This window comes from Ovis aries, chromosome 2 (assembly GCF_016772045.2).
Source record: "Ovis aries strain OAR_USU_Benz2616 breed Rambouillet chromosome 2, ARS-UI_Ramb_v3.0, whole genome shotgun sequence".
Lineage (NCBI taxonomy): Eukaryota > Metazoa > Chordata > Mammalia > Artiodactyla > Bovidae > Ovis > Ovis aries.
Window position 1 is genome coordinate 158,984,840 of NC_056055.1, and position 14,393 is coordinate 158,999,232.

Here is a 14,393-nt window from a genome sequence, read left to right on the forward strand (position 1 = left end):
TTATTTTTTAAAAAAAGAAGAAGGAAAAGACCACCCCAGTGAGCCAGACACTCCGAATTTGGACCGGGGTTTGGGGTGCCGAGGGATGTCTCAGTCAATAAGGAACTTTTGTAAGATAGCAGTTACTTCCTAAAATTAATCCTGAAATATTGAGTATGGATCCCAAACACATAGCTTTCTGTAATCAAACATGTAAACATGTATGGTATTGGTTTCTTCAGTATCACAGTTGGAGCTTCATGCTTCATGAGTTCATTATGCCCTGTTGAATAATATCATTAGTGTAGACATACAGAGAAAAACAAGAACAGATTCTATTTATGAGTCTCAGTGGCACCCTACTCCAGTATTCTTGCCTGGAAAATCCCATGGACAGAGGAGCCTGGTGGGCTGCAGTCCATGTGGTCACTAAGAGTCGGACACAACTGAGCGACTTCACTTTCACTTTTCACTTTCATGCATTGGAGAAGGAAATGGCAACCCACTCCAGTGTTCTTGCCTGGAGAATCCCAGGGACGGGGGAGCCTGGTGGGCTGCCATCTCTAGGGTCACACAGAGTCGGACATGACTGAAGTGACTTAGCAGTAGCAGTAGCACTCATTGATGACTCTAAATTCATAGAGAGGATGCTTGACCAATATTTGGCATCATAGAACCTATTTTACTCTCCGCCTGGGACCCACGCTGTCTGGAGCCAAAGTCAGGCTCTACCACTACTAGTACTAGTAGTCTAGTGTGTGACTGGGCTTCTCAGAATTCTCCAAAGAAACAGAGTCAGTAGGTTGTATATACATACATACATACATACATACATACATATATGTATATATAAAGAGAGAGAGAGAAAGATATTTATTTTAAAGTATTAGCACATCTGATCACAAGATTTTAGAAGCTTGGTGAGTCAAAATCTGATAAGGGAGACTGGCAAACTGTTGACTCAAGAAAGAGTTACAGTTCAAGGCCAAAGGCAGGCTGCTGGTGAGCTGGGAAAATCCTGTGTTGCAGATGAAGTCTGAAGGTTGTTTGCTGGCAGCCTGGGACTTCTGAGAGATCAGCTTTTGCTCCCATCAGATCTTCACCTGATTGGATGATGCCCACCATTATGGAGGGTAATCTGTGTTGCTCAAAGTCCATTATTTGAATATGGATCTCATCCAAAAACACCCTCACGGAAACATCCAGAATAATATTGGACCACAGTAGTGATATAAGTTGACATAAAATAAACCTGCGCAGTGACCTTGGGCAAGTTACTTAACCTCTTTGTGCCTCAGTATGCTTGTCTATAAAATAGAATAAAGTATGGGTACATATTTTGTAGGATGATTGTGAGGATTAAGTGGGTTCATTTTTAAGTTAAGGTGCTTAGAACAGTTTCTGGTATATAGTAAACACTGTATTATAGATCACTGGAATAGAATGGAATTTTTGAGCTATCAAGTCCACTCTGAGATCAGAGAAGTGTAATGACTTGCCCAAAATTGCAGAGTGAGTTGACATCAGAGATGAGATTAGAATTCTAATGTTCTAAATACCGGTCTGGTGACTATTGTAGAAAGCTTTGCTGCTGCTTCCCTTGACTGGGGGAGTATATCAACAGTATTTCATATGAACTGCATTATTATTAGCCTTTAAAATCCCTTAGTTTTTGAGATTAAAAAAAAGTACTCAGTAATCACTGCAGAAATGTATGTTTGGTTATTTATATCTACAGATTATTGAGGAAAATATACCTTTCTTGTGCACTGAATGATTCTTTAAACCGAGATTCCTTTATGCTTCTGAAGCTCCACATTAGTCATTCAATTCCTTTGAGACAAACTGAGCTAATACTAACACCTGGTATTTCCACAGAACCCATCCTTTAAGGTTCAGTGAGAATCAAGGTCAGCTAATTGGAATGACTGGGATAGTGTGAGCTGTTTCATTTTTTTCATTTTGAAGAATTATATCTCTCTGCATTCCGAGCCTGCTGAGAAGATATATCTCTGCAGAACTTTGTCTTCCATCTCATCCAAAAAGTTACTTTATCTGAGATTCTAGATCAATGTTTCTTAGAGTGATTACTGCCAAGATTGCCTGGATTATAATTACCCAGAGAACTTGATTAAAAATATAGGTAATTGGTCAGTACTATAGAACCACTGAATCTGAACAGTTAGCAGTGGAATCCAGGAAAGTACACCTTTTACAAACTCCTTAGGTTGATTCTTATGTCGCAAAAGCTTGGGAACTGCTGCTCTAGATTATTATGATCTTGCTAGTAAACCCTGCATCATGGAATTTTAGAGCTATTATGACGTCGTTTGAAGTTTTAAGGTTGATCCATCTCCACTTGTTTAATTATATTGCATTATACCTTCCTTCTAGCTGAAAACAGTTTGGTTCTTCTGCATTAATGAAGTGTAGCTGTGCTTACATAGTATTTCCTGATTTGAGCTGCTGGGTTAGTAATTGTTGTTAGCTCTGCCTCACAGAAGCTCCAGGAAAGGTATTTCTTGTTTTAATGCTGATTGTTAATGTTCACAGTTTACTACATTTACAGCCAATTTTTAATTGCCTACTAAAAAAGTTTCCATTTTCAATGCACATTAAATCTCAGCTGTATTCTAAAGTCAGTCGCATTTTAAAGAAAATATTTAGTAAATGACTTGAATTACGTAGAAATATACCTGCGTGGATGTTGCTACTGATTATATGTCAAGGAAAAAAAATCATTGCATCCCAAGGTGAAAATGCACAGAACCTATTGGACTTAGTGAGCAGTTAGCATTGACAATACTGAGAGCAAAAACAATTTTAACACTTGGCAAATGCTTATTACATGGCAGGGACATATGCTAAATTCATTTATGCCTTACTTTATTTAATCTTCCAGCAACTCTGTAAATCAGATTTTTAAAATTTATCTCCATTTTAGAGGAGAAGCTAGAACTTAGAGAGGTCATGTCTCTTTTCCATAATCATACAGACTGTCAGAGCAAGAGTAAGAATCTGAACACGGGTCAGTCTGAATTGTAAAACCCATGCTTTAACCCTGCATTGTGGTAGACCAACTTCCTGTTTCTGTTCTTTTCCATCTGATATTATTCATAAAAGAGATGCCAGACTAACGAGTAAATGAGATTTGACTGTTGAGAATAGTATCCCTCTCGAGAGGTCTTTAACATGCTACTATTCTAAATTGAAAGCTCACCACTGTGGTTATACTGTGGAAAGTATGGTGGTACCACCTAGGATCCAGATGAACTGAGCTTTAGAATAAGCTCTATTACTCACTATGTAAGCTGATGCACATCTTTCAATTTCTTTGAATTCCGTTGGGGCCATTGGTCATACATCAATCAAGGGGGCTAGAATCTCATCACCTCAGGCTGTAATATACTGTGACTCCTTATATTTTCATAGAGATTTTAAAACTAGCAGAGATTATCTGGTCAGCAATCATTTGGTTGTAAGGAACAGATATCCACTCCAGCTTGTTGAGGTTAAGGAAATTTACTATAAATAAAACAGTTCATCTCTAGGAAACAAAGTTTAAAGAATATAACCCAACTTTATAAGAACGGAGAAGTCATCACTTGCCTCCTGTCTCCTTTTTTTCTGCTTGGGGCCAGGCCATCTCCATTTCTAAATCGCTTTTCTCCATCTCTATTGATTGACTTCCTGTCCCTGTTTCTTGTAACCAATCAGAGTGTGGAAGTATGGCAGCACTCAACACTGACTCACTCCAGTTTCTGGGTGTAAATTTCAAATTGCAGGATGAGAGCATCTAACTTGCACAGTGTGGGTAACAGGTCTACTATTGATTGAATTATCTGGGCCAAGTGAATAGGATGGAATTATTCCATATTTGATGTGGTTCATGATCCCTGGGTTGGGAACATCCCCTGCAGAAGAGAAAGGCTATCCACTCCAGTATTCTGGCCTGAAGAATTTGATGGACTGTATAATCCATGGAGTTGCAAAGAGTCAGATACAACTGAGCGACTCTCACTTTCACTATTCAATAAAATTATTTCAATCATTTATGGAAAGACTATACCACCTTTGTGAGAAATTGAGACCGAATCTCTATTGGACAGCATGGATATAACTTGATGTAGGATTTTCAACTACATTTTTAAGTTATTTTCCCTTATCCTAATTCTGTAGCATTTGATCCTATTCTCTTTCTTCCTCAGGGCCCTCCAGTTACCCTACACCCCAGTCTTTTCAGGCCTCCCTGATTTCTTTCCTTTCTCTGTTCTCAAAATTTCTTATTTCTTTGGTTTTGAGATGTTGTAGGCAGCTTTTCAAGGTAAAAGCAAAACGAATCTAATCATGTGATTCCTACCTAGAGTTAAAATAAACACAGTGTCATTATTTACTGAGGGATTATTATGTGCCAAATATAGTGCTAAGACCTTCAATATGTGATTTTATGTACTGCTCACTGTAGACTAACAGGGTTTCCCTGCTAGTGACTCAGATGGTAAAGAAGTCCCCTGCAATGCAGGAGATGCAGATTTGATCCCTGGGTTGGGAAGAGCCCCTGGAGGATGGCAACCCACTCCAGTATTCTTCCCGCAGGATCCCAGGGACAGAGGAGCTTGGCGGACTACAATTCATGGAGTCACAAAGAGTCGGACACGACTGAAGCAACTTAGAATGCGCATAGACTAACAAGATAAATGTTATTTAGTTTCTGATACGGGAAAATTGAGGTTCTCTGTAGTTAAAGAATGTGTGTGAGCTCACACTGCTAGGAAATATAAGAACTGGGATCCAAACTCAGCCTCCCGAGCCTGAACTATGCCTGGGGCTTCCGTGGCCACCACAAGTTAGTCCAGGGTATGCTGCAGCCACCTCATATTGACTCAAAAGAGCCTAGTGTTAACAACAAGAAAACAGAAAGAGAAATTAAGGAAACAATCCCACTCACCATTGTAGCAAAAAAGAATAAAATACTTAGGAATAAATTTACCTAAAGAAGCAAAAGACATATAGAAAACTATAAAACACTGATGAAGGAAATCAAAGATGACACAAATAGATGGAGAAATAGACCATGTTTATGGATTGGAAGAATCAATATAGTGAAAAATTATACTACCCAAAGCAATCCATAGATTCAATGCAATCCCTACCAAGCTACCAATGGTATTTTTCACAGAACTAGAACAAATAATTTCACAATTTGTAGGCAATAGTACTGGAGTGGATTGCTATTTTCTTCTCTAGGAGATCTTCCTGACCCAGGGATCAAACCCAGGTCTCCTGCATTGTAGACAGACACTTTACCATCTGAGCCACCAGGGAAGTCTATGGAAACACACAAAAAAACTCAAATAGCCAAAGCAATCTTGAGAAAAAAGAATGGAACTGGAGGAATCAACCTGCCTGACTTCAGACTATACTAGAAAGCTACAGTCATCAAGACAGTATGGTACTGGCACAAAGACAGAAATATAGATCAATGGACAAAATAGAAAGCCCATAAATAAATCCACACACCTATGGACACCTTATCTGTGACAAAGGAGGCAAAAATATACAACAGAGAAAAGACAATCTCTTTAATAAGTGGTGCTGGGAAAACTGGTCAACCATCTGTAAAAGAATGAAATGAACACTTTCTAACATCATACACAAAAACAAACTAAAAATGGGTTAAAGACCTAAATGTAAGACCAGAAACTATTGAACTCCTAGAGGAAAACATAGGCAGAACACTCTCTGACATAAATCACAGCAAGATCCTCTATGACCCACCTCCCAGAGTAATGGAAATAAAAGCAAAAATATACAAATGGGACCTAATTAAACTTAAAAGCTTTTACACAACGAAGGAAACTATAAGCAAGGTGAAAAGGCAGCCTTCAGAATGAGAGAAAATAATAGCAAATGAAGCAACTGACAAAAAATTAATCTCAAAAATATACAAGCAGTTCATGCAGCTCAATACCAGAAAATAAATGACCCAATTAAAAAATGGGCCAAAGAACTAAACAGACATTTCTCCAAAGAAGACATAGAGATGGCTAATAAACACATGAAAAGATGCTCAACATCACTCATTATCAGAAACATGCAAATCAAAACCACAGTGAGGTACCATCTCACGCTGGTCAGAATGGCTGCTATCCAAACATCTATAAACAATGAATGCTGGAGAGGGTATGGAGAAAGGGAATCCTCTTACACTGCTGGTGGGAATGCAAACTGGTACATGCAGAACAGTGTGGAAATTCCTTAAAAAACTGGAAATAGAACTGCCATATGGCCCAGCAATCCCACTGCTGGGCATACACACCAAAGAAACCAGAACTGAGAGACATGTGTACCCCAAAGTTCATCGCAGCACTGTTCACAACAGCTAGGACATGGAAGCAACTCCATCGGCAGATGAATGGATAAGAAAGCTGTGGTACATATACACAATGGAATATTACTCAGCTATTTAAAAGAACACATTCAAGTCAGTTCTAATGAGGTGGAACTGGAGCCTATTATACAGAATGAAGTAAGTCAGAAAGAAAAATACCAATACAGTATATTTATGTATTTATATGGAATTTATGAAGATGGTAACAATGACTCTCTATGCAAGACAGCATAAGAGACACCAATATAAAAAACAGACCCTGTGGGAGAAGTCAAGGGCGGGATGATTTGAGTGAATAGCACTGAAACATGTATATCACCATATGTGAAATAGATGGCCAGTCAAGTTTGATGCATGAAACAGGGCATTCAAAGCCGGGGCAGTGGGACAACCCAGAGGGATGGGATAGGGAGGGAGGTGGGAGGGGTTAGGGATGGGGGGATCAGGTACACCTGTCGCTGATTCATGTCAGTACGTGGTAAAAACCAACCACAATATTGTAAAGTAATTAGCCTCGAATTAAAATAAATTAATTTTTAAAAGAGAGAGAGAGAAACAGATGGCATACTGAGCACAACATAGCTGACAGTGCCTGAAAACACCCTTCTAGAAAAGGGAGTCCTTCACCTAACCAGCTTTACAACAAATGCTAAAGGATCTTCTCTAAGCAGCAAACACAAGAGAAGGAAAAGACCTACACAAAATAAACCCCAAACAATTAAGAAAATGGTAAGAGAGTCATACATATCAATACTTACCTTAAATATAAAGGGACTAAATGCACAAACCAAAAGACATAGACTGGCTGAGCAGATGGAAACACACGGGTGTGCACACTTTGACTCACCACATCACCATGTCTAACCCCCCAAATTGTATGTAATTATTTTATATTATTAGGTTAATCACGTTTCCATTATGGCTTGCCATTATAATGACCTTTTCTTGTTTGTCTTGGTATTGATGGTGAAACGTGTAGTTAAGTTTTCTGCTATTGTGATTTTTGCTTAAGGAAAAAAAAAGAGCCTAGTGTTAAGTTTTCAAGAATTTCAAGAGCTGGTTATTAAACAGCCATTGCGAAAATTTAAATTATATAAACTTACAATTAAAATAAGTTAAACAATTATTTTTCAGTCGTTGGGTCGTGTCCAACTCTCTGCGACCCCATGGACTGCAGCATGCCAGACTTCCCTGTCCTTCACTATCTCCCAGAGTTTGCTCAAATTCATGTCCATTGAGTCGATGATGCCCATCTAATCATCTCATCCTCTGTTTCCCCCTTCTCCTCATGCCCTCAATCTTTCCCGTTAAATTAAACAACGGTAAAATAAATAATCAAAACTCATCAGTTTCTGATTTTTCACTGATTTTTTATTTGTGTTATTTACACCTATCATATGTGTATGATGGAAATGCTATATAATTGCTGTGCACATTTCTTCTCAACTCTGGTCTGTAATCAGACATTGTCAGCGAATTTACATCATAGAAACTGGCAAAAATCCCCATCGAAGTGTATTCACATTTTTTAAAAAAATGAAAAAGCAGACAGCCGTCTGGCCTAAACAAAACCCATCTGATAGCTGACTTTGGCCTCTGGGCCCCCATTTTTGACCTCTGCTTTACAGAAATGCATCTCTAATGGCTGAATCCTAAGCTATCCCTCCAGAGCACTCTCCTAGGAATCTAACACAGCCGCACATCTGGTCAGTCACGACTACCTTTGGGAACTCCCAATAGCTTGTTGTTCAGAAAAAAAAGAAGGAATCAAGTTAGCCCAAGCCAATGGCTGCCTGTTGCCTAAACTGAGGACTTTTTGAGGGCCAGCTGAGGTTTCCTGTTCTGCACAGCCAGGTATTTTTATTGGCAGATGCAGAGCGGCCACAGTCTCTACAGGGATCTGGCTTGAATCCTTGACTGCTCCAGTGAGCAGGGAATAGCTGACCCAGAGATTAAATTAAGCACAGTGGCACTTCTTATGCACACTGCCTTTGCATCTGTTTTAAACTTTGTTTATTCATTAGTTCTTCTCTTTAGTTTGGTGGGAAGCCAAAGAGAAGAGGGTCTTGCAGCTGGAGAAGATAAATCTATGATGTGGTATGTGGGTGGTCATTTGATGTTGCTTTCTGGGCTGGAACGATGCTGGTTTCTTGTGTTGTCTGTGGAAGTAGCAATTATCCTTCTCTCTTTGACTGAAGTAGTTATTTTTGGTAAAAAGCTATTAAGTCTTTTGACTAAGAACTAAGAACATTTTGGGTACCCTGTGGCTGGCTGGCTATGTTTAGATCACTTGGACAAATCTCTCAGCCTTTCCACTTGTCTTTTGTTAAACTGAAAATGATAGACTGACAGTATCTAAGATAATGGAAGCAAAAAGGCTTAAATTTTTTTCAAATTCTAAAATATCACTTCAGTTCTTCAAATTCTTATATTTTTGTTTAAACAACTACCCCAATTGCCACTAATTTATTTTGTGCTTTGGACACTGCTTCATATCCATATGTATTCTAAATTTTAGTGCAGGAACTATACTCTTAGTTTCCAAAATGTACTTGTGTTCTGATTTTCTCTCCCAGTCCAATTACAGTATATTGTTTGAAGTTCTGAATCTTTGGAGTGTTTCCCTTCCATGGATTTCTAAAAAGTCTCTTCCCTTCTTAACCTTGCCATATGAATTTAATCAGCAAATAGAATGTACCAAATACTTTATATAATCTTATAAGATCAGTATAATCTGCTGTGAAGAAGACTTTGAAGAAATCTTAAAGTTCCAACTACAACAATTTATATAAAAAGATAATTATATCCCTCCCCCATCTGTTTATAATCAGTCAAGTAACAAGACAGACTATACATATAAATGAGAATAATCTCTCCTCACCATTCTCTTAACCAACTCTCTCAAATAACTTCAGCTCTCCATTCACTCAAGTATATTGTCATAGCATGCTGCCTGCTCCTGGCCCTCAGCAGCCCTCAAGAGCACCCATAGTTGAGTGCTATGTTGCTAAAACATGTTTGTTCCAAATATATTGATGGTGTTTGTTATTAAAATCACATAATTAGATCAATGAAATATAGGGTGGGGACTTTTTGTATTGACTGCTCTATAAAGACAAATATGAGCGGCTAGAAAGAATCACTAACAGATTAAGTATTGCAAAAGATTAGGGGGGAAATGACAGAAATTTAGGGAGATTTTGCACTCATGCTACTTGGGATATCCTTGCTCTACATTTAAAAAGCAGAACAGAATTGGGAGCAATCAAGGTTGCATTATGGATATGTTATATGCAAGAAAGATGCTATAAAATTCCTATTATCAGAATTTTAATTGAAGTACAGTTGATTTACAATGATGCATTAGTTTCAGGTGTACAGTAAAATGATTCAGATATAGATATATATATATAATATATATATTTTTCAGATTCTTTTGCAGCATAATTTATGACAAGATATTGAATATAGTTCCCTGTACTACACAGTGTGCCCTTGTTACCTTTCTCCTTTGGTAACCGTAAGTTTGTTTTCTATGTCTGTGAGTTTGTCTTTGTTTTGTTGTTCAGTTTATTTGCCCCATTGTTTTTTTTAGATTCCACATGTAAATGATATCATGCTTTCTGTCTGATTTACCTCACTTAGTATGATAATGTCTTGTTGTTGTCATTGTTTAGTCTCTAAGTCATGTCCAACTCTTTTATGACTTTAGCCTGCCAGGCTCCTCTGTCCATGAGATTTTGCAGGCACAAATACTGGAATGGGTTGCCATTTTCTTCTCCAGGGAATCTTCCAAACCCAGGAATCAAACCTGCATCTCCTGAATTGGCAGGTAGATTCTTTACCACTGAGTCACAAGGGAAGCCCTACTATATTGAAAATTTGGAAAAAGAAGAAATCTGTTGGTTCTAAAATAGTTGGGAAATTGACCTAAAATGGCTGGTATGATCACTCTAAGGGAGCAAACAACAGTCTTAGATCAAGAGCACACACACAAGTGATAGGAGAACGCAAAATTCAGAACATGAAGTGCAAAAATCTGTGGAGAAGAATAAAGAGAGGAGAAGAGAAGACTGGGAAGAAACTTCGGAAAGCTCTCAGAGGAGCGACAGAATCTGGTTGTAGGTAGTAGGCAATATTGAGCCTCTGACTCAGAACAGTGAAATTCTGAGAGAAATATTTTAAGGAGATTTTTCTGGTAACAGTGCCCAGGGTGAAATGAATCCCCTATGGCAAATATAGCTTTTTTTGGGGGGTGGTGCAAGCTCAGAAAACTGGTATTGTTTGCCTAGAGCAGTGTGATGAGGACCATAAGGCTGAGGCTGGCCTCAATGGGAAGAGCGTAGTTTTCTATTAGTGATGCCTGACACAAGGAAGGGGAAGGAGGGTGCAGTGTCTGTGCCATACATTTGTTTGCCCTGGGTCAGATTAAGGGTAAAGATAGTGGCAGTAGTTATGCCACTGCAATAACATGAGAAATAATAAAGGAAGGAATGAGAGATATTTTGAAAATAAATGCTAATTCAGTTGTGTAGGTTAAATTATCTTATACGTGTAATTTTAAATTGCTTTTTGGGGGTCAAGTGAGATGTTGCCTGATTATTGATGTAAGGAGATCATTAGAAGATAGTCATAAATAGTAGAAGATTTAGAGTAAGACAGAGTTTTGTTAAAAACCTAGACCTGCCATTTGCTAGTAAATAATCTGAGATAAATTTTCTGAACTCTTTGAAAATAATTAACTTGCTCATAGAGATTCAAACTATTAAAATGATCACAAGTATTTAAAGGAGTAACATACTGCCCATCACAGAGTGCCCAGGAAGTGATATTCATTATGTTTAGAGCTTGAGCAAGGAAAATCTGGCTTCAAAAATATTTTACTATTTTCTGTCTCATAGAGTATTGCCTTAAAAATAAAAATCCATAAAATTATTGCTCTACTAGTTGAGATTTTTCTGACTTCTTAGCACCAAAGTAAACTGAACTGACTCTGGATTAAAAAAAAAAAATAGTATCCATATTTCCAGGTCTTTGGAAAAGAGACACCAATATTTGTTTTCTCTACAAGAAACTAGAAATTATAAAATCCCTTTCTGTCTAGACCACTGTTTGCTTACCATTCATGGAAATAATCAAAGGCTTCATGAACGAGGGATTATCACAGCTATGAAGACATGGTCTGAACTGCAGGGTACTGATGCACCCATATATAGACATTACAATATATTTCTCCTTCTATCTCTGCCCAGTGGGCACTGATTTCTTGGCAATGCATATGATAGCACTGGGCATCGATTCTCAGAATTTCATGTCTTGTTTGTGAGAAGTTGGGATGTTCATTTGCAATTGGGTTTTGGCAAACTCTTGGCAGAGAATATCTTTATAAAAAAAAGCACAGAGCTCTTCATTTGGCAGAACTCTTTAATGTGTAGGTTTGCATTTCCTGTCTTCTAGTTTCCTTAAAAAAAATAATGTTGTAGAAACACACACATACCCATTCATTAAGCACTTTGAAGCAGCAGTTTGTGATATTCCCAAACAAAACATTGTTTTACCAACATGGTTGATTGTCTCAAACAAAGTCTCCTTTCTATGGAATTCTACCAACTGACATTTGAGACTAAAAAGCCAAAAAGGCAGATTATGGCTCGCCGTATAGTTCATTACTTATGGCAGAGAAAGACTTGAACCAATTTTAATCCCAGAGAAATATCATGAATCATCAATTTATTATATCCAGATCTCTATACACTGCATGGAGAGACACATTCAGAACTTGAATATCTTAGAACTGATTTCTTTTTAAGTCCTATCCCTTCCCTGCAAACTTTTTCTTTGAGTTTACTCAGAAATGGTAAACTTTTATTTGCAGTATAAAACTAATAAAGCTGTGATATAATAAACATATATTATTTACAGCAGACTTGAATAATTATGATCTCTATCTCTATTATTATTAATTATTCAAACACAGCTAATTCTAAGTCTGCATGTGTTTAAAAAGTAATGTTAAAAAATTTGACATTCGAAATGCTGTTACATGAAATTAAACATCAGTCAACTGGCATAAAAAAAGATGTCCATTCACAGCGTGAAAATTTGAGTAACTTTCTTCCTTTACAGCGTGAGCTGAAGGCAACTCCAACAGCGAATCCTCCATCCTAAATCCTCTGCCCCCAGCTTTTCAAAGGGCACAGAAATTGAACCCAGCAAAGATGCCCTGTCAAAATGATTTAAAAGGAGGAAAAAAAGTTGCTAGAGGGCTGGAGGGGAATTCATACTCCGGATCAAGAAAACATTTTTAAGTGGTCTTCACTGGTGGCCTGTGTTGAGACATGTAACAGCTCAGACTGCTGTTTTTCCAAGAGGTTAAATTTCAAAAAGAGGAAACAACAGCAAACAGGCTTCCAATTTACTCAACAATGTCACAACTGGCAGGAGATCTGCTCAAAGTAAAACAACTGATTTACAAATTCTTGGACCTAATGTACTAAGTGTATTAACACTTAGAAAACGTGGTGCTTGAGCGTCCCATTCATGACTCCTGGGTTGACACAGCCATGTCCAAGCACACTGGCCCTCATGATAACTCTTTGCCCTGCAATTCAGTCCCACGGCAGGAAGCCACTATTAACTCAACCTTCAATGCCTGAACAGATCCTGTGCCAATGGACACAGACTGGAGTTAATATTCCATCTTTTTACAGAATAAGTTAGAGGCGAATGCTTACATCACAATTCCAAAATCATAGCTGGTAGAATATTGCATTTCCCTTTTTCCTGTCTTGGGAAGGCAAGCTGACTAGATCATCATTCAGTTTCCCACAGATCTTTTCCACAAAGGGAGCACTGCTGTCTGGCAGCAGAAACAATAGAGAAACTACCTTACCATGTTGAAAATGAAGGGTGGGGAAGAAGTCACTGAACAGGAATCCTTGAAAGAATGAAGATGTGTTTTGGAGGAGGAGGAACACAGAAATAGAGAAGTGAGTGTCAAACAGCTAGTAATTCTAAAAATTTAGAGCTGCAACTGGCTTTAAATATCCTGTATACCCCAACAAGGCTTCTTTCCAGAAAGCATAAATTTCTCCAGCTTATTTAGCTATTTAGCTGTAAGCGTGGTTAAAGAGTCCAGTCACAAAACAAGTTTAAAGTAGGTTTGATGAAGGTTTCAGCACTGCATATATGGAACCATTAAATGTATTTATCAAAAGAAAAAACAATAACACCGAAATGTATACGTTTTTAACTAGAAAAATAAGTTCTCATATAAAAAATATTTTTATATACATATATAGACAAATACCTAGAAAACATAAAACATTGCACTAAAATCTGTATGACTATAAGTTGTACCGGATACATTCATTTTATATATTTATGTGTTAATTAACCTGTCTATCCATTTATCTAGTTGCCCTTGGAAAAGGAAAAGCTGTAAGAACAATATATTAGGAGGAGTGATAGTGTTAATTGTAATTATAACCTGGAGCTTCTATGATGGCAATGAATATGTAATTTAACTGATAAAGAATCCAAAGTAATGCTCATTAAGATGCTCTTGGAATTTGGGAGAGGAATGAAGAACACAGTGGAACTTCAGCAGAGTTATAAAATATAAAGAATAAATCAAAGCTGAAAAATAAAATAACTAAAATGAAAAATACACTAGAGGAAATCAACGACAGATGAGATGATACCGAAAAATGGATCAGTGATCTGGAAAAGAGGTTTTTTAGACATATCTCCTCAAGCAAGGGGAACAAAAGTAAAATAAGCAAATGGGACTATATCAAGCTTTTGTATATCTAAGAACACTATCAACAAAACAAAAAGACCACCTATTAAATGAGAGAATGTATTTGCAAATGATCTGACAAAGGGTTAATATCCAATATATGCAAAAACCTTATACAACTCAACATAGATAAACAACCCATTTTTTAAAATGGACAAAAGATCTGAATAGATATTTTTCCGAAGAAGACATTCCGATGGCCAACAGGCACATGAAAAGATG